Raw genomic sequence first — 24,931 nt, 5'->3', positions numbered from 1 at the left:
CAATTCCACAAAGCTCTGAAGCATGTGCTTAAGTCCTATTGACACAGTCTAGTTCCTAGAGCACGTTACAAAAACCAGCCTTGCAACTAACAACATCTGAGACCCTTGTTGAAGTCTCAGCTGAGAGGTCAGGGGTTGAATGGGCCTGGAGACTGAACTGCCTTCTCACTATTTGACTTGAGCTTAGTTTTTAGAGTTCAATTTTTTAGAGTTCAATAGGTTTTTAAGTGGTGCAGCTGTCAATCCTATGTTAGACCAACTTGACTTGCCACACAGAAAAAATGCAATCCCTGTGCAAAACTGAACATGTACCATACCTGTCAGTATTAACCTTTTTGGAACAGAATGGTCAGATACTGACTTAATTCTTGATCTGCCCTAAGGTGTATGTCCATTACTTCTATAAGAATGAGCCATTTTGAGCCTGCAATACATACATACAAAGGCCCAGCCATAGCTCATAAGAAGAGTAGGTAAAATAGGTAAATCATGTAGGCAAGACAGGTAAAAAGCCGTGTAAACTCAGCACAGCTGAGGATGAAGCTGTGTCTCCTCAAGCTATGGCTACACTACAGAGCTTACAGTGGTGCAACTGCACCGATGCAGCTGCCCTGCTGTCGCACTGCTAGTGCAGATGTTCTAAGTTGACTTAATTACTCCAGCCCCCGCAAGTGGCAGTAGTTATGTTGGCAGGAGAAACTCTCCCACCGACATAGCGCTGTCCACACCAGTGCTTAGGTCAGTGTAACTTACGTTGCACGGGGGTGGCTTATTCACACCCCTGAGCCATATGCTCCAACTTTCCCTGGCGCTGGTGGGTGCTCGCACCCTCTGCCCCCGTCCCCACCCCAACTCCCTTTCCCCGCCCCTGCCCCGCCCCCATTCCAACCCCTTCGCCAAAGTCCCTGCCCCAACTCCGCCCGCTCCCTGCCCCTATTGGACTCCTTCCCCAAATCCCCACCCTGGCCCCGCCTCTTCCCTGAACGAGCCGCATTCCCCCTTCTCCGCCGTCCCTCCCAGCCATGTGAAACAGATGTTTCACAGCGCAAGCGCTGGGAGCTAGGGGGAAAAAGTGGGCACACGGCGCACTCAGGGGCACAGGTGAGCTGGGCAGGGGGGCAGGGAGCTGCTGGTGGGTGCTGAGCACCCACCAATTTTTCCCCATGGGTGCTCCAGCCCCGGAGCACCCACGCAGTCGGCACCTATGCCCTGAGCGACATAACTTATACCGACGTAAGCGGTAATGTGTACATAGTCTGATACATTCATTCTTTGTCCACTGCCTGCCCCTCTTTTGCCGAGCGCTCTTTTGAAGAAGGGAGGCTTGAAACATAATACTAAGCAGTGAGGAGAACAAAGCCTCGTGTTTATCATTACCTGTGTCCATTCAAGGCATGTACTCCCACTTGTATCAGAGCACAAAACCCTTATGCATCTGCTGCACCCCACACAAGGATTTTCAGGATCAACAGCACAATGTTTCAAACTTTAGACTTCCTACTCTGTGATTTGAAAATGGGCATCCCGAGTCACTATTCCTTCCATTAAATGATTCCACAAAATTTAGGAAGCATGATACAATAAAAAGTTAAAAAAGGAGGGCCAAGTTAATGAATATGCATTACTTAGGCCGAATACGATTTCAACATATGATTTTGCGCAGGAATTTTATTGTCTCAAGAATATTTGTTTAAAAACAAAAATGAAAACTGATCAATGGGAAGAATTATGGATAATTTTGTCAGTAGCTAGTAGATAGTCATCCTCCATTAGCTCATGAGACACTTGTTAGCTAAGGAATATGAGATATGTGCAAATTATCCTGTTAATTTTTTGTAACAATACAAATGCAGCAGGAGGTTAAAAGCTACTGTTCAATGGTCTGAGGATAAAACCACTATAGATGAGAAGCTTAATGGGATTTTTATTGGGTAGTGGAGGAGCATAAATAGGAAATACAGAGGGCACGTGTTGAATTTTATTGAATTGGAATTCAATTGGAATTGCTGTGTTCTGTAATCCAGAATATAAACAAATAAATAATAGTAAGTAGTGCTCATTTGAGCATTGGCCTCCTAAACTCAGGGTTGTGAGTTCAATCCTTGGGGGGGGGCGTTTAGGGATCTGGGGCAAAAATCTGTCTGGGGAAACAGGGGGTTGAACTAGATGACCTCATGAGGTCCCTTCCAACCCTGACATTCTATGATATAAAGCTTTCATACATTAGCTAATCAGGCTTCTCAACACCACCATGAGGCAGGTCAGTATTATCATCCACATTTCATAATGGGGAAATTCATATAGCCAGCCGAATATTATTTAGCAAATAATTTATTTGACAATATTCATTACTGTTTTAAAATTAATCAACAAATATTTTTAAAAATTATTCACTGAGCCACAGAGTCAGACTGATAAACTGAACTGTCAAATATATTCTCAAATAATATATTTTACAAACGGAGTGACATTTTCAAACAAATAATTCAAGAGTTTTAAAAATTATTTGCCCATTGGTGGGAACTGAGGCAATGTGGTTAAATGACCTGTCCAAGAACACAGAAGCAGTCACAGAACCAAAGACTAGAACCCAGAAGTTCCTTGCCTTAAATCCCTAGGCCTTTGCTCAAATCACTAAGTTAGGCCTCTCCACTGTTTTGAACACAAATTCTGATTCTGAGTACTGCAGTAATAGTTACCATTTTATACTTTTTTATTAATGAAGAGAAAAAGAATAACTTTTTTACTGGATATCTACAGAATACATGGAATTATACTGTGGCGGAAGCATATGCCCATACTCACTGGCAATAGACCTAACCCTTCTGTTCAGGATTTGGCTTTCTCACTGACTGATGTCACATCCAGGAGCTGCTGTGATGCTGCCAGCATCAGACACTATCCAGTTGTCACTTTGATTCCACATCCATTTGTTGACAGTCAAATCTCCAGAGCATCTTAAGTGTTGCTAACAATGTTTGTGAGTCTGTATTTGGCATATGAAATTAGAACTGCGCTCAATAAAATAGATATGGCAGAACAAATTATACACCTCTACTCCGATATAATATGACCTGATATAACACGAATTAGGATATAACATGGTAAAGCAGTACTCTGGGGGGGCGGGGCTGCGCACTCCGGCGGATCAAAGCAAGTTCGATATAACGCGGTTTCACCTATAACGTGGTAAGATTTTTTGGCTCCTGAGGACAACGTTATATCAGGGTAGAGGTGTATTTGTTGCTAAATAGTTGTGTCACCCCTCTGAGGAGCTGTAGAAGATGTCTGGGCCTTGCAGGCCAGCTTCCTTTTGGAGCAGAAATCAGTGACATGAAGTCTGGGTATATTCTTAGTGCAACTTTTTTATTTCATACTGTACCAACTAGTCTGAACAGAGGGGAGGGAGGTCACAGACAGCACACAGGGAACACCCTCTTTCGGAACTGAGTCCCAGAGATTTCTCTTGTTAGAGTGATTAAGGCAGAGAACAAATTCGTTTGTGCCTTGCCACAGCTCCTCCCAAAAGAACTTGCATCACAAAACTAACAACAATACAGTATTCCTTCAAAGTCTGAACAGTGCTCGCACATTAAGAACTTGCAACCCTATGAATAATAGGCCCACCTGTTGACTCCTGCCATAAGAGCACTTAGCAATGACAATCATGTTTGTGACTTTACTCTTATGGCAGGAGTCAGCAGGTGGATAATAAGCAAAAGATAGTCTTCTCTGCTGATTCAAGCTGCTTACTATCAGGAGTCTCTCACTGAAGTGAGCCATCAAATCAGTCAGCATTTGAAATTGATAGTCCACAATGAGAACATACCTAAAGAGAAAGAAACCCTCAGCTCACCACATGTACATACTGGGACAGATCTTCCGCCACAAAGCTGCCAGAACAGGGTGCTGTGGATTCCCCAGCATGGGGAAATCCAAGGGAGCACAGAGCCAGCAAATTTACCTCTAAGCCACCACCCTTCATAGTCTCCATCGGAGGAAGCAAGTCAGGGGCATGTCCAGGGAAGGTGTGTGGTTGCAGTGCTGTTAAGCTCCAGCAATCCCCAGATGACATAATGGCCCCTGTGTGCCTCAGTTTTTAGATGCCCAACTTGAAACAAATTGGGCCTGATTTTCAGGGAGTGGTATATGAATTCGGGTAATTTGTCAATTTACAGTTTTTTAGATGCACAGCTTTAAACACCTTGGGCCTGATTTTCAGGGAGCGGTATAAGAATTCTTCTCTTCTGCAGACTAAACAATCCCAGTTCCCTCAGCCTCTCCTCATAAGTCATGTGCTCCAGCCTCCTAATCATTTTTGTTGCCCTCCACTGGACTCTTTCCAATTTTTTCACATCCTTCTTGTAGTGTGGGGCCCAAAACTGGACACAGTACTCCAAATGAGGCCTCACCAATGCCAATCTGCTGGCAATGCTCGTACTTATACAGCCCAAAATGCCGTTAGCCTTCTTGGCAACAAGGGCACACTGTCGACTCATATCCAGCTTCTCGTCCACTGTACCCCTAGGTCCTTTTCTGCAGAACTGCTGCCTAGCCATTCGGTCCCTAGTCTGTAGTAGTGCATGGGATTCTTCCATCCTAAGTGCAGGACTCTGCACTTGTCTTTGTTGAATCTCATCAGATTTCTTTTGGCCCAATCCTCTAATTTGTCTAGGTCCCTCTGTATCCTATCCCTACCCTCCAGCGCATCTACCGCTCCTCCCAGTTTAGTGTCATTGCAAACTTGCTGAGGGTGCAATCCACGCCATCCTCCAGATCATTACTGAAGATATTGAACAAAACCGGCCCCACGACTGACCCTTGGAGCACTCCGCTTGATACCGTTGAGCCCAACAATCTACCCAGCTTTCTATCCACCTTATAGTCCATTCATCCAGCCCATACTACTTTAACTTGCTGGCAAGAATACTGTGGGAGACCATGTCATAAGCCTTGCTAAAGTCAAGGAATAACATGTCCATTGCTTTCCCCTCATCCACAGAGCCAGTTATCTCATCATAGAAGGCAATTAGGTTAGTCAGGCATGACTTGCCCTTGGTAAGTCTATGCTGACTGTTCTTGATCACTTTCTTCTCCTCAAAGTGCTTCAGAATTGATTCCTTGAGGACCTGCTCCATGATTTTTCCAGGGACTGAAGTGAGGCTGACTGGCCTGTAATTCCCCGGAGCCGCCTCCTTTCCTTTTTTAAAGATGGGCACTATATTAACCTTTTTCTAGTCATCTGGGACCTTCCCCGATTGCCATGAGTTTTCAAAGATAATGGCCTGAGCAACTAAGCTTTGTGGGGGCCCCCTGTGGTGGGGGACCCTGGGCAATTGCCCTGATTGCTACCCCCTATTGCTGGCCCTGGCTTTTATATGCAGAAAAACAGTTGTTGTGGCACAGGTGGACTATAGAGTTTTTGTAGCATGTTGTAGCCTGGGGCTCAGAAAGAAAAAGGTTGAGAACCCCTGCTCTAATCTGCATGTTCCCTGTCTCACTGGCTGCTCCACAGTAGGACTTCAAAGTGAATCTTACCAGGATTTAGTGAGCTTCATTCTGACTCTGAGCTTTTTTTTTTTTTTGGATGGGGCACTTAGATAGTCCTGCCATGCTGGATGCTATAGAAAAATCAAAGCAACAGATAGACTATTAGGCTGGATTTGTCTGAATACAAATAAATCAGAATAAATGACCAGATTTGAGCGCAAATCAAATTTGAATCAGGAATTCAACCTATTGCTACATCTTGGCCAAATATAACCCTCTGAACTGTTACAAAAACATGCTAAAGTTTACTGCTAAAAATAGCACACAAAAGGGAAAAGAAAAGTTAATGAAAAATTACAAATTGAATTAAAGAACTGAAAACATAGTTGTCTATAGCACAATTGCTGGAAAGTAACTAACAAATATAAGAAAATCCCTTTTCATTCTAATGTGCATTTTATTTTGAGAAGGCCCTGTGATTTTTTGTGGCAAAATAGCATCATTAACAAAGTTACCAGGTGGCATGTAATGCAGCATATGCTATGGGAATTACTATATTTAAGTGCAAAGGTAAAATCCACAGGAATGGTAAGAGTGCTGCTTTAGAGCTATTTTTGCTCAAGCATGTCTAACTTAAGCATTCTCCTTTCAATAATAGCTTGCTGAATTTTGTTTTTACTAGGAAAGAGAATGTTTTGGATTTTCAAACAGGACAAAACACAGTAAAAAGAAAACTGTACTTTCTAGACTTGATGAAGGCTAATGGTTCTTGGCAGAGAATAGTTTGTTCTGCAGTTTAACAATATTTACATTTTCAATATTTATGAATGATCCTTACATAAAAAAGATTACATTTAAAACCAGACCCAGAATAAGAGGATTACAAAAACATAGAAGATATTCATCAAAATTTTCAAAAAAGACTTACATATTTCTTTAAATGTACCTTTCTGGTTAGTTATTTAAATGGAGTGATAATATTTCTAAATTTGATATTTCACCGAGTTTCATGCTTCAGTTTATAATGGCTCTGCAGATATTTTCAGGGTTAAAGCAACACAAAAATATCTAAAGAAAATACAGGTATTAAAATTATGGAGTATGACATATATTAATGTTCCATTGGCCTGGCTTTGAGATGAGGAGATGTTTGTAGGTAATACATCTGAAGATTATGGGATTATAATAAAAGAAGAAAAGGCACATAATGTATTTTGGCTATATTCCTTACATTCTGCCTACTTAAAATGGTTAGTTGGAAAAAAGAATCATTTTCATCTGTAGAAGCTGTTGTATGGTATAGCTTTGCACTGTTAAACTGCTTCTCCATTCCATCCTGGAGATGGTTGTATTTCAGTGATGAGTGAACTGAGCCCTATATATACACAGCATACATCTCCTCTCACCAGGTAAATCAGGAGTAATCCTTGTGATGCTGGCAGATCAGGAACCAGCTCATGCCAAGGACCAGGGCCTCACTGAACACTGACAAATGCATAGCTGGAAACCAGTGGGTTAGTACATTTAAAACAGATATCAGTGTTTTAAGAACATGTTTCGTGTTTACACTTTATGGAATCCTTGTAGGATACTGCATGTTTTAATCCTACTTATAATATCTGTATCCCATGGTATGAAGTTATATTGAGTGTGTGCATTGTAACCCTCTGTAATTGTGTAACTCACCAAACAGGAAAAGGAGCATTAATTAAGGCAGAACTGCTCATTCTGCACACAAGATGGCCCACTGAATGCAAATGAAGCATTGCATAGCATCAAAGAACAGAAATGTTGTTGACTGCATTCCTAACTCTCTCTGGGGTGAAGGATATAAAAAATCCCTGACAAGGAGAAATTTGGTCTCTATGCTGTCCGGACTCTGAGGGACAGAGATTCCTAAACATAAGCAAGATATCCCCATACTGCTTGGCATGGGTCAGCCCAAAGGACACATAGAATTGGTTATTATAGAAGCTTATACACCTCTGCCTCGATATAACGCTGTCCTCGGGAGCCAAAAAATCTTACTGCGTTATAGGTGAAACCATGTTATATCGAACTTGATTGGATCCGCTGCAGTGCGCAGCCCCGCCCCCCCCGGAGCGCTGCTTTACCGCATTATATCCGAATTTGTGTTATATCAGATGGCATTATAATGGGGTAGAGGTGTATTACCTTTTTAAACCTAAGACTGTAACTCATTTATGTGTGTTTCCTGTTTTAACCTTGTAAATAACTCATTTATTTTCTTAGTTAAGTCTTTAGTAAGTTTATTACAGGATTGGCTCCTACATTGTCTTTGGTTTGAGATCTGAGTACAAATGACGGGCTAAGTGACTGCTTCTTTGGGACTGGGAGTTACCTGAACATTTTTTTGTGATTTTTGGTGTAAAGGACCATCTATCACATGGTCCAGCTCACGTGAGTGGCAAGATAGACTGGAATGCCCAAGGGGACTGTTTGATTCCATGGTAAGACGGTTATATTGCTTCAGGGGTTCACACTTGTTACTGAATTGGTGAAATCTAATTATAGAACATACCACCAGTTTGGGGTCTCTGTCCTGCTTGTTGATTATCTGCCCTGAGGTTGGCACTCACAGTCGTGAGCCAGTCCAGACCCCATTGAACTCAACAGAGATACACTGGTGTAAGTGAGACAAGTTAAGGGGAGGGAACAGATAAACATTCATGTCACACTCCTCGTCAGTACAAGCCAGGGAAGCTAATGATCCAACCCAGCAGACCAAATTTGATGATGAATCCTAGTCACATGCCACCTGAGGCACATTGCACACACACTGAGAAGGAGAAGAAGAAGAAGAAGAAGAAGAAATTAGAAGAGTTATATTCATAGTCTGTAGTTTATCCAGTCCTTTGGGGTCTCTGATGGAAGATCACTAGATAAATGTTTATTAATTTTTACTTTTATTATTAATATTATTCAACCTTTGGTGAATGGGCCAAATATATTATGTGAATTAAATTTTGCCCAGATCACTCCTAACACTATAGAAAACAGAAGATCTAACACATTAAAGTAACATTCATCAGTGAAGGCTGCCATCTGTACAACTCGGCACGCTCCTTGGTGCGCCTGTCCCCTTCCAGCAACGCTAAACAGGATTAGCGTTCCGTAGGCGTACAGGAAAAGTAGGTCAGTTCAGTAACATTGTTCCCTGTGATGAACTGATGATGTGATTGTAATGGTCTGTTCACAGTCACCTCTCATTCTGAGCTGACTACAGTGATGATGAACCTGGGCTTGTCACAGGACACATAATAACAACTTAGCTCACTGCACACTTTGTGGGGGGAAACATGTCCAGCTGGGAAAAATAATAATGCTTAGCATTTATACAACCAGACAATTTCAAAGGAACACACTCACATGGTGTCCTCTGCAGTAAATTAGTATTATCATCCATGTTTCAGAAAAGGAAACTGAGCAGTTGAAAACTACATTCTGGCTCATTTTTCACACATACAGCACCTTACTTGCACGACTATGCAAGAACTAGGTAGATTGTTACCATTAGCATTCCTGAATGCAGGGGAAGCAGAGGGTCCTCTTCAAGCAGAAGTCAGTGCAGCTGCAAAGGATGGCTCTGCCGACACCCCCCGTTAAGGTACTGGGTCTGCATTTGCCCTGCCCAGACGGAATGTCTCAGATTATAAATACTTACTACACTACCACGTGTCCCCAAGAGCCCTTCCAAGTGTTTTAAAAAATTGCTCCTAATTGACTTTGCCAAGCCGGTGCAGTAAAACAGTGACATCACTGGGATTGGAAATCAGGGCTTTATGGGGCACAGCCCCACACTTACTAGACTAAAGACTTCTGGATAATACAAAAATGTCATGAAAAGACTGAGGACACATTGGGGAAACACTTTTTCTTTTCTATAACAAAAAATAAATAATTATTGGGGACAAAGCAGGGCTGGGAGGCGCTCCCTCCTTGCTCCCTGTGGGGGCTGGCTTGGGCCCCACTGCGCCCCCTGGACATTCCTCTGCGCCTCCCTAGAGGGGTGCGCCCCACAGTCTGGGGACCACAGGTTTAAAAAACCCAACTGTACTAACATTTACTCACACAACATACTAGAGCCCTGCTGTCTGACAATAAGGTATGCTGATTTGTACTTCAATTCTGGATATTCAAATCTCGTTATTATCAGACACACCCTAAGCAAGTCAGTTACACTGGCTATGTTCAAACATTAGATAAACTCTCGGGGCCTATTTTACTAAGTTTTTGCTATTTTGCAGGGAATACAGCACATCCTCACACTGACCTGCCTCTCCTGTTTTATACTTGTCATCTAAGAAAGGAATGCAAGACAAACATCTTAATACAGACTGGGTCTAAACACTGTGTGTTCGTTGTGTCATTTTTAGAAAATGATTAAAATATATATGATAATATCTCTTTATGATAATAGAAAACAAATTCTCCCGAGAAAGGTCCTCAATTGCAAAGATGTATAATTTTTGATAACTTTATGTACCCATCTACCTGTCTGTCTTAGGTATTTATAAAGTACTAGAAACTGCAGTATCTAGGGCCCTGATCATACAAAGCCTTACAAATATGCTTAACTTCACGCACTCTAAGGAGTCCCATAGGGTTAAGATAAGTATGTGTGTAAATCTTTGCAGGACTGGGGCTTAGGTGTTGAGACATCGTGCATAGATACCCCTGTGACTGGTGATTAGATTAGTTGATAGAAATTTGAAGAAACAATGAAATAATTAAAGCCCAAAAAAGCTTGCCTTGAAAATCGTCTCAATTATAAGATATTCACAGTTCTGAAATCCCCCAAAATCTTTATTTTTGCAACCATTTCATTTTGATCATCAAACAGTGAGCCAGTGCATACACAACAGCCTATATGTGCACTGGCTCTATAATAGAATATCAGGATTGGAAGGGCCCTCAGGACATCATCTAGTCTAACCCCCTGCTCAAAGCAGGACCAGTCATTTTTGTGCCCAAGTCACCTCCTCAAGGATTGAACTCACAACCCTGGGTTTAGCAGGCCAATGCTCAAACCACTGAGCTGTCCCACCCTTTCTTAGTCTGACAAAAACCTCATAGGCTGCTTTTTCATTGGTTTGGTCTGCAGGCACTGGAAAACACTGACACCAGCAGAGCCTTAGGAGGCCACAAAGTAAGCCTTTCCAGATGGGACAATTGTCAAGGTAGGTTTATTTTTCTGGTATAGCAATAAACTTGACAGGATCCTTTTAATCCTATGCACACAATTCCCTCCCCCATATGCAATCACGTAGCAGGAGAGTTTGTTTGCTAATATTACCATAAAGAGAATATGCTTTTAAATCAACAGGTTACAGTAGCACTAAGTACAAAACAGGACACCCATGAGCTGAAATAGACTGAACTCATCATCCTCCCTTTGTCTAGTAAACCATTTATATATGGCTTGCAAAGGACCAAATCATTTTGGGGGTTTTAAGTTTATGGGCCACATTCATCTCTGGTGTAACTCTACTGACTTCAGAGACATTTACAACAGGGAAGAATCTGACTTCAATGGACCTATGACAATTTATACCAGCTGAGGATCTGCCCCAGTAAATATATTTCCAAACATGAAGTCACATTTTCCTGATCCCCGGGGAACCCCTCAGGAAGGAAAAAGTACATAGCCAACTCCATGAAGTTCATCTCCTTTCAAAGCTCAGAGGTTTGACGATTCATAGAGCCCTACCCTCTGCAGGAACTCAGGCTCCATCTGTGTAGATCCCAGGACTGCTGCGAATGAAGAATGGCCCTTTCAGGTTGCCCCAGCATCCTGCCTTGTCAAGTGGGAGGTACATCACTGCTGTCCTCTATTCCCAATAACATACTTGAGCCGTAGGTGGAAGGCACAGCTGGAGTGACACAGATCATGTTATACCCTCCCCCATGTGTAGCCATGTAGCTGCAGAGAAGAGGCAAAACCAAGCCCTAAGTCAAGTATAATATAGAAAAAAATTATTTTCCTATCTGAAGTGTGAAAATAAATACAAATATTAACGCCAATAATCCACTGTCCTTGCATCAATAACATGATGACATTTTTGCTCTTACCCTGCATGATATGACAGTTAATAATTCTGGGGAGATGAATCATGTACAGCTATTTTGGTAGTATATTTTTAAATAGAAACCAATCTTTAAATTTCTGTAAATGTGGCTGAGTAAACGATGCAAAGAAGCGATTCCATTAGCCATGTGTCTACACACAGAAGGTGCACCAGTTTAACTAATGGTGGGATGTTTCAGCTGTGACAGAATTGCAGCTGCTCTGCAATAATTTATGAATATTGTATGTTGACCTGGTTATTGGGATGTGTACTGTATGACTATATTGCTGTAGTTTAATAAGGGACAGAAAGGAGAACAAGTAGAATCATAGATTATTAGGGTTGGAAGGGATCTCAGGAGGTCATCTAGTCTAACCTGCTGCTCAAAGCAGGACCAATCCCCAACTAAATCCTCAAATAGCCCCCTCAAGGATTGAACTCATAACCCTAGGTTTAGCGGGCCAATGCTCAAACCACTGAGCTATCCCTCCCCCCTGGGAAGAGAAAGGGAAACAACGGCACAAGATAAACCACCCATTGGTAAACACATACAGGTTGTTAAAAGACAGTTCCCAAACTATTAGCTTGGAAGATTCTACCCTGGGGCTCCAGCCAACTGACAAAACTGGTTTTGACAAGCAGGGCCAAGGTCTGGGAACCAGGAGATCAAACTGTATATGTTTAAAAAGGGATTGCCTCTCTCAAGAGAGGGTGGTTCAGGCCAGGTGGTCAGGTGACCAGACTGACACGTGGAACCCACGGTGGCGTAGGAAGAAGTTAGGCCTGCCTATGCTACCATAAGGTGGTAGTAAGCCTTTAGGTAAGAAAGACATGTGAAGACTGTTGTTTTAAAATCCTTCTTCTCTTAAATGTTTTGTTCCTACTGCTAAAATAAACAGTACTTTGGTTTTAAAAAGCTTGTCTGATCTCTGTAGAACACAGACTCCCAGAGAAATAAAATATAGGTGCAGAAGCCAGTCAGATCCTGCTGCGTAAGCAAAGTTGATACACAGAGCCTGGTCTAGGTGTGGGAGACTTGCGGAATTCCACCCCAGGAGAGGTATAGACACAAGGCCCGACACCTACGCGGATGCACTGAGAGAGATCAGAAAGAGGAGAAAAATGCAGCTAGCACCTGTAATTGTGACACCTCTGATTTGGTCAACTCTGTTTGTGGACTGTCTTATAATGGTATAGAACTGGGCCAAGTTAAACTAATGTAAACCAAACTTAAACCAATGTAAGAATGTCCATACACAAAGCTGCACTGGTTTAACTAACCTGATGCAATATCTGACCTTTAGTTAAACCCGTGTCACTTTGTGTGTAGATCAGGCAAATGTTTTATTTCAGCTAGCTCTGAAATAAAACCTTGCGTTATTTAATTTATAAATGTGGCTGTCACTTCTCCCTCACTGTTTCCTCCAAAGGGGCAAAAAGGGGAGGAGGTTGAGCCATAGCACTGCCCAAGCAGTATCACTGAAATGAAGGTGGCTCAATCTGTCATCTTCAAGAATTCTTTCTTTACTTCATAATCACATGAAGAGCCAGACTGTGGCTTTCCTTGCTGGGGAAGGGAGGAGGGGTACTGGAGCAAGGAACACTTCACACAGGCATAAGCTACAACTGCAGTCCCTGTACTCTGCTATTTATTATTATTTTCATTTCCACAGTGAGCTGACTTTTTACCAGCCAGGAGACTGAACAGATTGCATGGCCCACGACAGTGATTTCCCAGTTGACTGTTCTCTTATACAGCTGTCTGCTGGAGTGGAGTATGAGGCCTAACCGGGAAAAGGAAACCTCAGGTGATTAGGGGAGAAAGGTCACAGTTTTACTCCCAGTAACCTCCCCTGCTAAGACATCAAGTTGTTTTAATTTTGGGGACTTGCCTGTTCCCTCTTTGTCCCCCCATGAGGGATATTAGAGGGAACCCTAGGTCCACAGAAATCTCTTAGTGCAAGAGAAACCACATCTATATGAGTTGTCTCCCCTGCCAAGCAACTCCCCGTAGCACCGCTAACCATCCCCTCCAGCACTGGGCTTCACTGTCCTCAGCACAGCCCTAACAGTCTGGAGCCTTCATTCATGGTCTCCATTTTACAATGATAGAGATTTCCTCCATGTAATATAAAATTCAAATCAGATTTGCAAAGTAAATCTCTGAGGAAAAGGGGTAACTGTTACAGAACTTCATTAGTACTTTGCAATCTTAATTATAATAATTATATTTTTGTAGCTAATATAACCAAATTCTCTGCTTCTGAGTCCCATTAATAAACATTTTGATCCCTCTATTACGAGACTAACAAAATTATAATGCTGAACTTTATACTTAACACATTCCTAACAGAAATTATGCATTGTTTATTCAAGATATTCATGTATTTTATTGTACGTCAGAAAGTGCAGGTCTTTCCAAGACATGACAAATGGAGTAGACAGAACATTAAAGATGAATTGGACCTCTTAGGTTTGATTCACCTCCCTGGGTACAAGGGAATGCAATTTGCAGCTCCCTACACTCAAGAAGGCAGCTTGACACTCACCCAGTGAAAGGCAATCTGTGGTACTTTTGCTCCCCTCTCCTAGAATTCTGCTAGGCAGTAAAGCTTTAAGGACCCTGACCCTGCAGAAAGTTACACAAGTACTTAACTTTATGGACTGAGTAGTCCCATTTGACTGCAATGAGACTATTCACCATGCATGTTAAGCACATGTATAAATCTTTGCAGGGTCAGAGCCATAGTTTAAAGTAGGGTGAAAAAGAAGTCTTGCTGAAAAGGTTATGTAGGGCCCTATGAAATGGACAGAATTGCGGAATCAAAACTATAACACTGAATCCCTTCTCTCTCTCTGCTGCAGTCCCGATGCTGGAGGAGCTCTGTGCCCTTCCCTCCCCTGAGCCGCGGGGACGGAGGAGCTCTGCGCCTCCCCTTGTGCCCCCCCCACCCCGATGGCAGATGAGGGTCCAGAGTTAATTTTTTAAAAAATGAAAAAAAAAACAAAATCAGAAAATAATTCATTAAAAAATTAAAATTAAAATTAAAGCCTCGGATAACAACAAGAAGATCATGTGATTGCACAGTAAGACATGGATATATCACATTGGTTTCACTGAAAAACACATCTTTTGTTATTTTTACCTTTCATTTCACCTCCATTGCTTGTAGTCAAGGTGACAGAAAGGAGTATTTAGGAAGAATTTAAATTAGTCCAGGCATGTGGCTTGGTGAACATATTTGAGGAAAGCATTCCAGTCATGCAGGGCAGTACAGTAACACATAGACATGTGTGGTAGAAGGAGATGAAAGAGTATTGGGGCTGGAATGAAGAGGGCACAGAGAGCATGCCATCACATAGGAACTTGAAGGCAAGTACTAGGTACATACACTGGCCATGCTGTGGTTTTTCACAAGAGGCTGGTTTGATTCAGGGAGCTTAATAAGGAAAGGGTGAAAGCTCCCTCCCATATTCAACCATCTGTTCCCCTGCCCAGACCCAACCTTTCCCTCTATCAGGCTGGTAGCTGCATATCAGCTCTCCACAGAGGCAGGGAATACAGAAAGCATCTTATTGGTTCCTCACCTGAGCTACCCTTTTTCTAGTGCAAACAAAGGGCCAAATTGTGGCATTCAGGCAATGGTCCACCTTGCACATAGGGCAGACCTGCACAAACCTAGGGGGATCCTGGGAGCTATTGTGCATCGAGGATTATGCCTGCACAGCCTGCTCTGTGAAAGATCACGATTGTGATATACCCTTGCACAGAGCCTGCAAGTGGAAGAGGCTCCTTGCGCTGTCCTCACTACATCCCCAGAGGGGCCCATCAAATCTGACCCATACTGTGTGTAGTTGTTCCATGTTAGGAGTTTTTTTACATCTGCCAGCTGCAGGATTTCTTACACCTTCCTCTGAAGTGCTGGCCAGTGTCAAAGACAAGAGTTTGGATTAGATGGATCAAAACTCTGATTCTGTACAGCAATTCTTATGTTGTTTTCTTCATTGAAGTATGCTGTTGAATGTTCAATTCTAACACTGTGTACAGTGGAATTTATCACTGCTAAGAACTAAATAAAAAATAGCTTTTGGTAACAACTACAATGGACTAATGGAAATTACATACTAAAGTCTGTTTGCACTCAAATATTTTTCAATTACTAATGCAAAGAAAGAGTAAAAGATCAAAGGTGGAGCTTAATACAAATGCAGATATCTCAATAAAGATAAAGGAAAACAATAATGCATCTTTTATCTACCCATTAATCTCTAGAGTCAATTCAAGAAAAGTAATTAAAAGCTTCCTCACAGATAAGTGATAAACTTCTTTATTCAATGAGCTCAACATATAAACATTCATAGGTCTGTGCTGATATCACGCTTATTATTAATTATATTAAAACATAATATTGTGCAATACTACCAAGAATGCAGTGATTTGAAAAACCAAAACAGTTGTAGTAACTAAGTCCCAAAATTATGAATTATTACTATTTAAGAATTGCTCAGGTATCAATGCTGTTTAGGAAAGACTGGACAGAGAACTGAGAGAAAAAACTTTTACAATTGATATTAAATATTAAGTTACTATATGTCAGATAGAGTAGTGAAAAATAGGGAACTAGATGGAATCTAATATTATGATTAAATGAAGTTATATGTATAAAAGGGAAGTCAACTAAGTGATTCAGCTTTGGGCAATACACTGTAAACTTTAATGACATGGCCTACCTTATTAATCCTATTAGGGAAAGAAACAGGTTGCATTCATATTGATTTCTTTTAGTAGTGACAAAGTGAAGAAGTAAGGCTAATATTTGCAATAAAGCATGCTCATGCTATCATGTTAGTGAAACACAGTTGGCTGAAAGAGGCAGTAAATAAAAGGAACTGTAACCAAAATAGTGTATTTATAAGGGCATTTGATCAAAGACTGGAATAATCAGAAAGGTAGCTATTTGATTAATATTACATAGACTCAGCTTAGCCATACATAGAAGATTTATACATCTGTTCTGGCCTGCTGGAGGACAACAGTTCTTGACATGACTTTGCATTGTATAATGGACTGTTGAAACAAGTTTAAAGAGCATCAAAGAATATGAAGGAACTTTTTATAAATTATATGAACTATAAACTGGACATTTCAACAGCTAGCAAAGTGTTGATGGAGAAACTGCAACTTGAGCAAGAATAACAGCAAAATTAGCCAGGGGATGCACTGCAGAGGGGCTCACCGAAAGTGACTTGCAGAGGAGATAAGTTGCTGACCACGTCATCCCAACAGCAATGGCCTAACTTATCATACACAAGCCGGTGTGACAAAACGTGTTGCACAAAGAGTCTGGAAAATTCCAGTCCTAGCAGCAAAAACTCTAAAGGTGATGTCTTGTTCCCTGATTGTATGGTGAGAGGACAATTATCATTTTGGTTGGATATTCTGAATCTTTGGCGGAAGTATGGGTCACCAGCTGATTGAGACATGCTAGCACCGCCAAGAAAAGAAACCAAGTTGGACCCACCTATAAGAAATTGGATAAAACGGCCTATCTCCTTCAGTACATTACTTCCTGAAAGTATAGACATGTGGAAGGGTGAAGACTGAGGTCCTGGGCCAGTCACCTGGGAGTCTTCCTGGTGACATCAAATACCTATCTTGGACAGAAATCTTTAATTGTCTCTATTTTCCAGCAATTCAAATTGCCCACTCACACACTGGGAACAGACAATAGTTGTTTCTGTCCTTTGCAACACCTATGTTTGCAGTGTCAACTCCCGCTGTGAACAATAACTGAGCTGAAAGCTGATGGCTGAGCAAAGATGCAGACTTTCTCTTGGGTGACAACACAAATCAGTCAACTGACCACTTCCTGAAACAGGGTACCTAACTAATAAGGGAGTGGTACATGCATGTATGTATGTGCTTTAAAGACTGTCACCGAGTTACAGTATGTGTCCTTATTTTGTAATGGATCCCAATCAAGATTGTTGTAAAGTAGTTTTGAAACTGAGCAAGTTACTGTTGTTAACTAAGATTATAGAACACTGCATATGTGTCTACCAGAGTTACTGCCTTCCAAGTTCTAGGTGCATACAAATATAAAACAGAACAAGTATACAAGCCTCTTGAATTGCACTCTTTCTATATAGTCTGTCATAAATGTAGGGGTTTATATTAAATAGTTCGGAGTGTTAGTCAGATCCTGGGGCTAGTATAATTTGTGGGGAAGTAGGTTAAGAGGCTTGACTATTAGAAATCTATTGGGAAGAAGACCTTGGTGAACTGGCATGTAAGTAATTGAACAAACTGTCTTATGCGTTACTTTTGGATTTTCTTCCCCTCTGTTGTGTTGGCAACACCAGAATTAATAACCAGTTTGACACAAATGAGGCCCTATCTGAGGGACTCTGAGTCAAAAATAAATACAAAGTCACCTTCCCAAGATAGTGAGTAAATACAAGTGTTATTTTCTATTGCAGTTGTAAGATTTGATTCTGAAAACCAGAATGGTTATATCAACCAATTTTCTAGTTTGTAAAAAGAACAGGCGTACTTGTGGCACCTTAGAGACTAACAAATTTATTTGAGCATAAGCTTTCGTGGGCTACAGTCCACTTCTTCAGATGCATGTAGTGGAAAATACAGTAGGAAGATATATATACACACAGAGGACATGAAACAATGGGTGTTACCATACACACTATAAGGAGAGTGATCAGTTAAGGTGAGCTATTATCAGCAGGAGAGAAAAAGAACTGTTTGTAGTGGTAATGAAAATGGCCCATATCCAACAATTGACAAGGAGATGTAAGGAACTGTAGGGGAGTGGGGGGAATAAACATGGGGAAATAGTTTTACTTTGTGTAATGGCCCACCCACTCCCAGTCTTTATTCAAGCCTAGTTTGATTGTGTCCAATTCGCAAATTAATTCCAATTCAGCAGTCTCTCGTTGGAGTCTTTTTTTGAAGTTTTTTTGTTGTAATATTGCGACTTTTAGGTCTGTAATCGAGTGGCCAAGGAGATTGAAGTGTTCTCCAATTGGTTTTTGAATGTTATAATTCTTGATGTCTGATTTGTGGCCATTTATTCTTTTACGCAGAGACTGTCCGGTCTGGTCAATGTACATGGCAGAGGGGCATTGCTGGCACATGATGGCATATATCACATTGGTAGATGTGCAGGTGAACGAGCCCCTGATGGCATGGCTGATGTGCGTGGCTGATAGTTACTTAACTAAGGTTTGTTTTTATACCATACATTTCTTACACAGTATGACACACAAAATCCAAATGTTCAGTGTGCCAAGGTGGATATCACAATTCCTGTATTTTTTTCTATTTAAGGTAGTAATAACTCTTCAGACTCAAGTTCAGCAGAATATATAAGCAGAATCCTCACAACTCTAGTCTGCACAAAACCAGGAAAATCCCTCCATAATCATTTTACATGGTCTTACATAATGTAAATGTAACCTCAAGGGATAGCAACTTCTTCCTGGTTGGTAAGCTCTCCAGTTCATTTTTTTTTAACTGTACCTCCTAGTTCGGAACAATGTATAATTCAGCCCTTGGTAATTAGAAAATAATTTCCAGTTGATGAGTCCATTGCTGAAATTTTTAACATGTCATAGGAACAATACCGCACTCAGTACAGTATATCAGCCTTACAATGAGACGTGAACACCTACCAGCCTAAAAACAAAATCTACTTGCCTATTCTTTACCATGATGATGGTTAAAGTGAGAAAGCTTATAAAATATTTCTCACAAATATTTCTCACAAAATCTAGGTGAGTAGAATTTTGCTGATCTGGTCTACATTGTACCCTACTGTTTAACAACATTAATAATTAGGAAACTATATCAATTATTCTAATTATTATGTTGGGTAACCACCTTTTTAAATCCTATATCTTTTCAACAGTTTTTATATACAGCCTAGGAATTTTTTTTTAAAGCAGGAAGACATATATGGTCTGTTACTCTATATCATTTGTTTAAATCCAAAAATCTATTTAGTGACTACACCCCAAAGCTTTCCATCTTAACTGCCTCATTAACACTTACATTTCTACTTTCTATTCTATTGTTGAGTTTGAAAGTTTGTTCCATATTTCATCACCCTTTTTATAGAGATTCTGCCTGAATTTATATATTTTATATATGTCTCTCTCCTTAACCTTACTTGCTAGAACCTCTTATTTTAAATTTTACCATCACAAACAGTTTCAATCTGTCTTTTTCCTTCAGTCTTCCAGTCAGCAAAATTCCTCTTTCTAACCTCCAACACTCTTCTTAGGGCCTGTTCTTTGTTGCCTGTGTGTTGTGTAATCATTTCCACCAGTGCAAAGTGAACACAAAATACTCCCAGACCAGAATGGCAATGTTTTACATCTATTTTGTATATGTTTTGCATTGATATAAACTACTAACATATGGTGCAGAACAAGGATGAATAAGGCCACCTATTTTCTACCCTGTGGATGGCAGATGTGCTGGCTATTTTTCCTTCACAATTATATAACTGATAGCACAGACACCCTGAGTTATAAAGATTGCCCTCTATTGCACCAATTCAGTCTCTGCAATGTCTATTCTAGAATGCAGATGGGATGGCACATTTTCACACGGTATTTGAAAACCAGATTACTTTTCAGTTACAGTACAGTTTCAGGAACAGTAATCTCAAGGGCTAAAATGAAACCTCTCATTAGTATAACATACTATGCCCATCAGTGCATAATACACTTGACTTGGTGCTTCCAAGAAAGCGCGGTATGTACCACAGAAATCCAAGGGTTCACACTCTCTATTACACAGTTTCATTGTTTAAGGTTTTTATTTGTATTACTTAGGGCAGAGAAGGGGGTGGCACTGTTGATGTATATATGAGACTCCATCATGCAGATGGTGGGCGGTTAAACAGTTAAAAGGGAAACTGCAAATAAGAATTGTTAATTTGTTAATGATAGTCTTGCATCCGTTTAGAAAAACACACACCTGCAATTCTCAGAATCCTCATTAATTACCATCTTTGTTTTATTTGCATTCAGGTTTTTTTCTACCATGTGTTTGACTGTGGCAATTAGTCACAACTCTATGTAGGTGTGCAAGGGAGCCGCACCGCTCCAGAAGAAGCACTTGGGAAATGCTGTCCACCATACCTCCTTTAGCTCCACAGCTGTACAGGGATAGACCATCCTTTTAAAGCATGCAGCATATTCTGCACCCCACTCCTATTCCTTTAAGATAAGTTGCTCCTGTATCCAGTTCATATTGAAACTCTGTGGAAGAGAGTGATCCTTGGAGAACATGCGACTGAACAAGTTTCATAGCTTTAGTTATACATTTAATTTAAATGTATAGTCTGAAGTAAAAACCACATGAATCAAGTAGTTCTGGACCAGCTCTAGAATCCATATCATTCTCTGTTCCTCATTGTACTGTAAATTTATCTGAAGTGCTAGTAAAATCAATTGTATTTCTAGGTATTACTAGTGCATTTTAGCAACATATTAAATATCTACACACAGCAGTTTTAAGGCTATGACAATTGGGTAATGAAACAGAATTATAGCCATTCTTTTCAGTGTTTATCATTCAGACTCAAGCACATCCTTACTTCGTAGTGTATATTAAACTCTTCCTATCAACTAATCTGAAATAAAGATTTCAAGAAGCCTTAGCCTGTCCTCCTCCCACGCATCAGTTGAGAGCAGGATGTGGTCCACAGAGTGTACGCTGAACTTAATTTTTAGTATGTTCTCTTAATTGCTGTGTTTTAATAAAGAGAAATTACTAAAGGCCCAAACCTTGCTCATAGCTAATAGAAAAATACAGTTGCTCCTTTTTGACCTGAGTAGCTAGTCAAATTTCAGGGCTCTGGGGATGTTCCAGTTAGAAGCTGAAATTGAAGGCCTCTAGTATTGTAAGAATTTGCAGGATTAGAAACTGGGAACATGGAGGTTCTGGGTTGCTGACGCCTCCACATGACATAGGAGGCTTTGTCTAGGCTCCTGAGGGAAGACTCCGAGGCTGGATATACCTCAGCAGGAAATACTGCCCAGCAGAACCTGAGTGGCAGCTCCTCGCAGCCCACTGATTGGCCAGCACCAGTACTTAAGCCAGGAAGCCATGACAGGGAGTTATCAGAGCAATAGCACAGATTGCCTGCCTGTATCCTTCCCTCCACTCGCTTCAGTCCCCATGTGAGAGACCCCAGACTCTGGTCTCTGACTCTGCCTGTCTCCTGACGCCTGGCTCTTGGTTTGCTCTCTGGCCTGTCTCAGACGCCAACCTCCTGGTACCCGACCCCTGCTCTGACCACTAGGTCTGACCGCCCATATCGCAGTTGTGACAGTTTACTCAGACCACCTTTCCCCAATAGCCATCCAACCCCTTCACAGACAATAAAGGGGCAGGACACCTTCCAACCAGCAGCCCTGTGAGGGCCAGGGATGCACAGGACCAAGTCACCCGTCTGCCGGCAGAGGAGCTCACACTGCAGACCCATGTTATGCAGTGTGCATTGGAAGCACAGGACCTGCGCAAGCAAGTAACCAAGTTGCAGGCTCAAGTGGCACAGCTCACTGCTGGAGCATGGCCTCTACGCAAGCGACTCGCACACTGACAGAGAGAAGTGGTGTCACTACGGGCCCGGACAATGTATCACCGGAACCAGCCCCTGTGGTGCCACTACCTGAACAATTCAATAGGGATCATCGTAAATTCTGTGTTTTCCTGAACCAGTGCAGGCTGCTCTTCCTGCTCCGCTCCCAAACATACTCCCCAGGCCAGACTAAGGTGGGGCTCTCAGCCTGCTCTCTGGCGAGGTGCTCAACTGGGCTTCCCCCTTGTTGGAGCAGAACAGCCCCATGCTCTCTCACTGGGATACCTTCTTACAAGCCTTTGCAACTCTCTTTGATGACCAGCATCACTTCCGTTCTGCAGAGGCTGCCCTCCGGAAGCCTCGCCAGGAACAAGGGCTGGCCACCTCTTATGCCATCCATTTCCGACAGCTTGTAGCTGATGCTGGGTGGAATGAGGCAGCCCAACTTAACCGGTTCTCCTGGGGGCTCAGTGATGAAGTACAAGATGAGCTGGCCCACACTGAAAACCCCACCCACCCAGGCACCTTTATTGACCTCACCCTGTGCATTGGCTCTTGGCTGTATGAATGAAAGGAGGAAAGGAGTGGTGGCATCACACCCCGCTGCTCGCCCTCCATGCCACGGCCGGTAGAACTGAGCCCCGAACCCATACAAGTCAATCTGGGCAGCTGAATCTCTGTTTGTATTGTGGGGGACCAGGACATGCCCTTGCCTCCTGTCCAGATCAGAAGACCTCAGGAAATGGACGAGCCCTGGCCCATTACGGGGGTATGACTTGGACACCACCAGAGCTCCATGCTCCAGAACCATCCCCTGCCTTCAAGTAGAACCAGAGTGTCTCCTCACATTTCCAGTCACTGCTGGAAGGAGCAATGATAGACTCTTGGGCTGCTGCCAATTTTATAGATGATGAGGCAGCCAAAACCCTGCAGATGCTGAAGCATCCAAAACCCTGCAGATCCCCCTCCGGCTGAATTCCACATGAATCCATGGAAATGATTGATGGGTCACCCCTCTTGTCTGAACAGGAGACTCAGCAGACCATCCCCTTAGAGGCCAGAGTGGAAGGGCACCAAGGAACGATATGCTTCAATGTGATCCATTCACTGTTCTTCCAGATAATTCTTGGCATTCCTTGGTTGGCACAGCATGATCCATATATCTCCTGGTGGTGAAGGAGCATTAGCTTATCCTTTGAATACTGTCAGAAAGTGACTCCAACAAAGCAACCAACCCTAGGTGACCTGTCCCCGGGGCCCCAGGATAGGAGGAGACCCTCGGAAACAGAACCCTGGATGGCAGGGGCTAGCTAGACGGGAGTAGCTCCAGGCCAGAACCTCAGCTTCTCTGACAAATACTGTGACTACTTGGTTGTTTTTGGGAAGAAGACTGCAGACTTACTACTCCCACATAGAGACTATGACTGCCCAACGGACCTACAGCCCAGGGTCAAAGTGCCCTACAGATGGATATACTCCGTGTCTGAACCAGGTATAAACTGAACCCATAACAAACTTTAACCCAACTCACAATACCACTCAATTATGCCTCTGTCAAATATGAAACGATATTGGAAAAATAAAAATTAAAAAACAGTACTGCAAAAACTTTAGCCAAATACTGCCATGCTAGCTCACAAAGGTGAAAAACATCGCAGTCTCAAGTACTGTGCAAAATAAAGTAGGCCACACACACTAGGGTCTCAAACTTACTGCAAATTAATTCAGTTGGAGTGCCTTATTGACTTCAGTGGGAGCTGACCCCAGTTCCAAATGATGTTTACCTCATTCATCATAATGAAAACTAGAAGTCACTAGTACTTCAAGCCAACTTGACATTTATATGCCAGCAATTTTAAAATTCATACAGAAATATTAAGTATGTGCCTATATCCCTGAACAACATGAAAAGTTAGCTGTTACATAATGCTGCATATTTTTAACAGTTGCTGAGAACAAAAATAGTTATGGACAAAAACAGTGCCAGATTTTGATATCCTTTGATGTTCTTACTCAGAAAGAATACCACTTTACTTCAAAAGTAGTACATGGATTTTAATGGAACTTCATATACTTCAATGTGAGTAAAGTTCTGGAATCTGACCCTCCAATGCCCCCAGTGAAATGGAAAGGTAACTTGATCAATCAGGTTATAATTATGTAATATAAAGTAAGGCATCTTAGATACTGTAACAAAAACTAGTACAAACCTACTGACATCACAGCATTCCACTTTAAATGACTTATACTTCGGCTCCATCACTACAGGTTTGTTTGGATTTTCTTTTTTAAACAATATCTGATTCAATGTGGGTGTTTTTTCCTCAACCTTCTTCCTTTACACGCTTCAAAGGGTAAATTCCTGAGAGAGCTTTTATGCCGGTTCCTATTGTTTCATACTTAAATTTAAAAAAATGTTTAATCTGAACACCAAGACCTTGTGAATTTGTAAAATTCAGAACTCCTAAACCTCTCAGATGTTGCCAATGTAAACTACCTAAAGTGCAGAGAATTAACTACACTTTATCCTCTCTAGGACTGAACGTGGTATAGTACCTCAAAAATATGCAGTAGGGAGCCTCTAAAAGCCCAGAAATTAGAGTTCAGAATTTCCAAAGGGGCCCAAGGGCATTAGGCATCCAAATCTGAATCCTCTGAATATCCATCCCAACACAGAATGTTAAATCACCTCACTCTCAGCATCATGGGACACCAAAAAAATAAGACCGGCACATTTGACAA

The 24,931-nt window shown here is 41.7% G+C and overlaps 1 protein-coding gene across 1 annotated transcript in view; it reads right to left on the bottom strand.

The window, feature by feature from the left end:
- The window catches only part of NPAS2 (neuronal PAS domain protein 2), a 158,410-nt gene that overhangs the window by 99,857 nt on the left and 33,622 nt on the right, over window positions 1-24,931 (bottom strand). The window lies entirely within an intron of this gene.

The sequence above is a fragment of the Mauremys mutica genome, chromosome 1 (genome assembly GCF_020497125.1).
Source record: "Mauremys mutica isolate MM-2020 ecotype Southern chromosome 1, ASM2049712v1, whole genome shotgun sequence".
NCBI lineage: Eukaryota > Metazoa > Chordata > Testudines > Geoemydidae > Mauremys > Mauremys mutica.
Note: the sequence above shows the minus strand (reverse complement) of the source record. Positions and strands in the feature narration are given on the sequence as shown.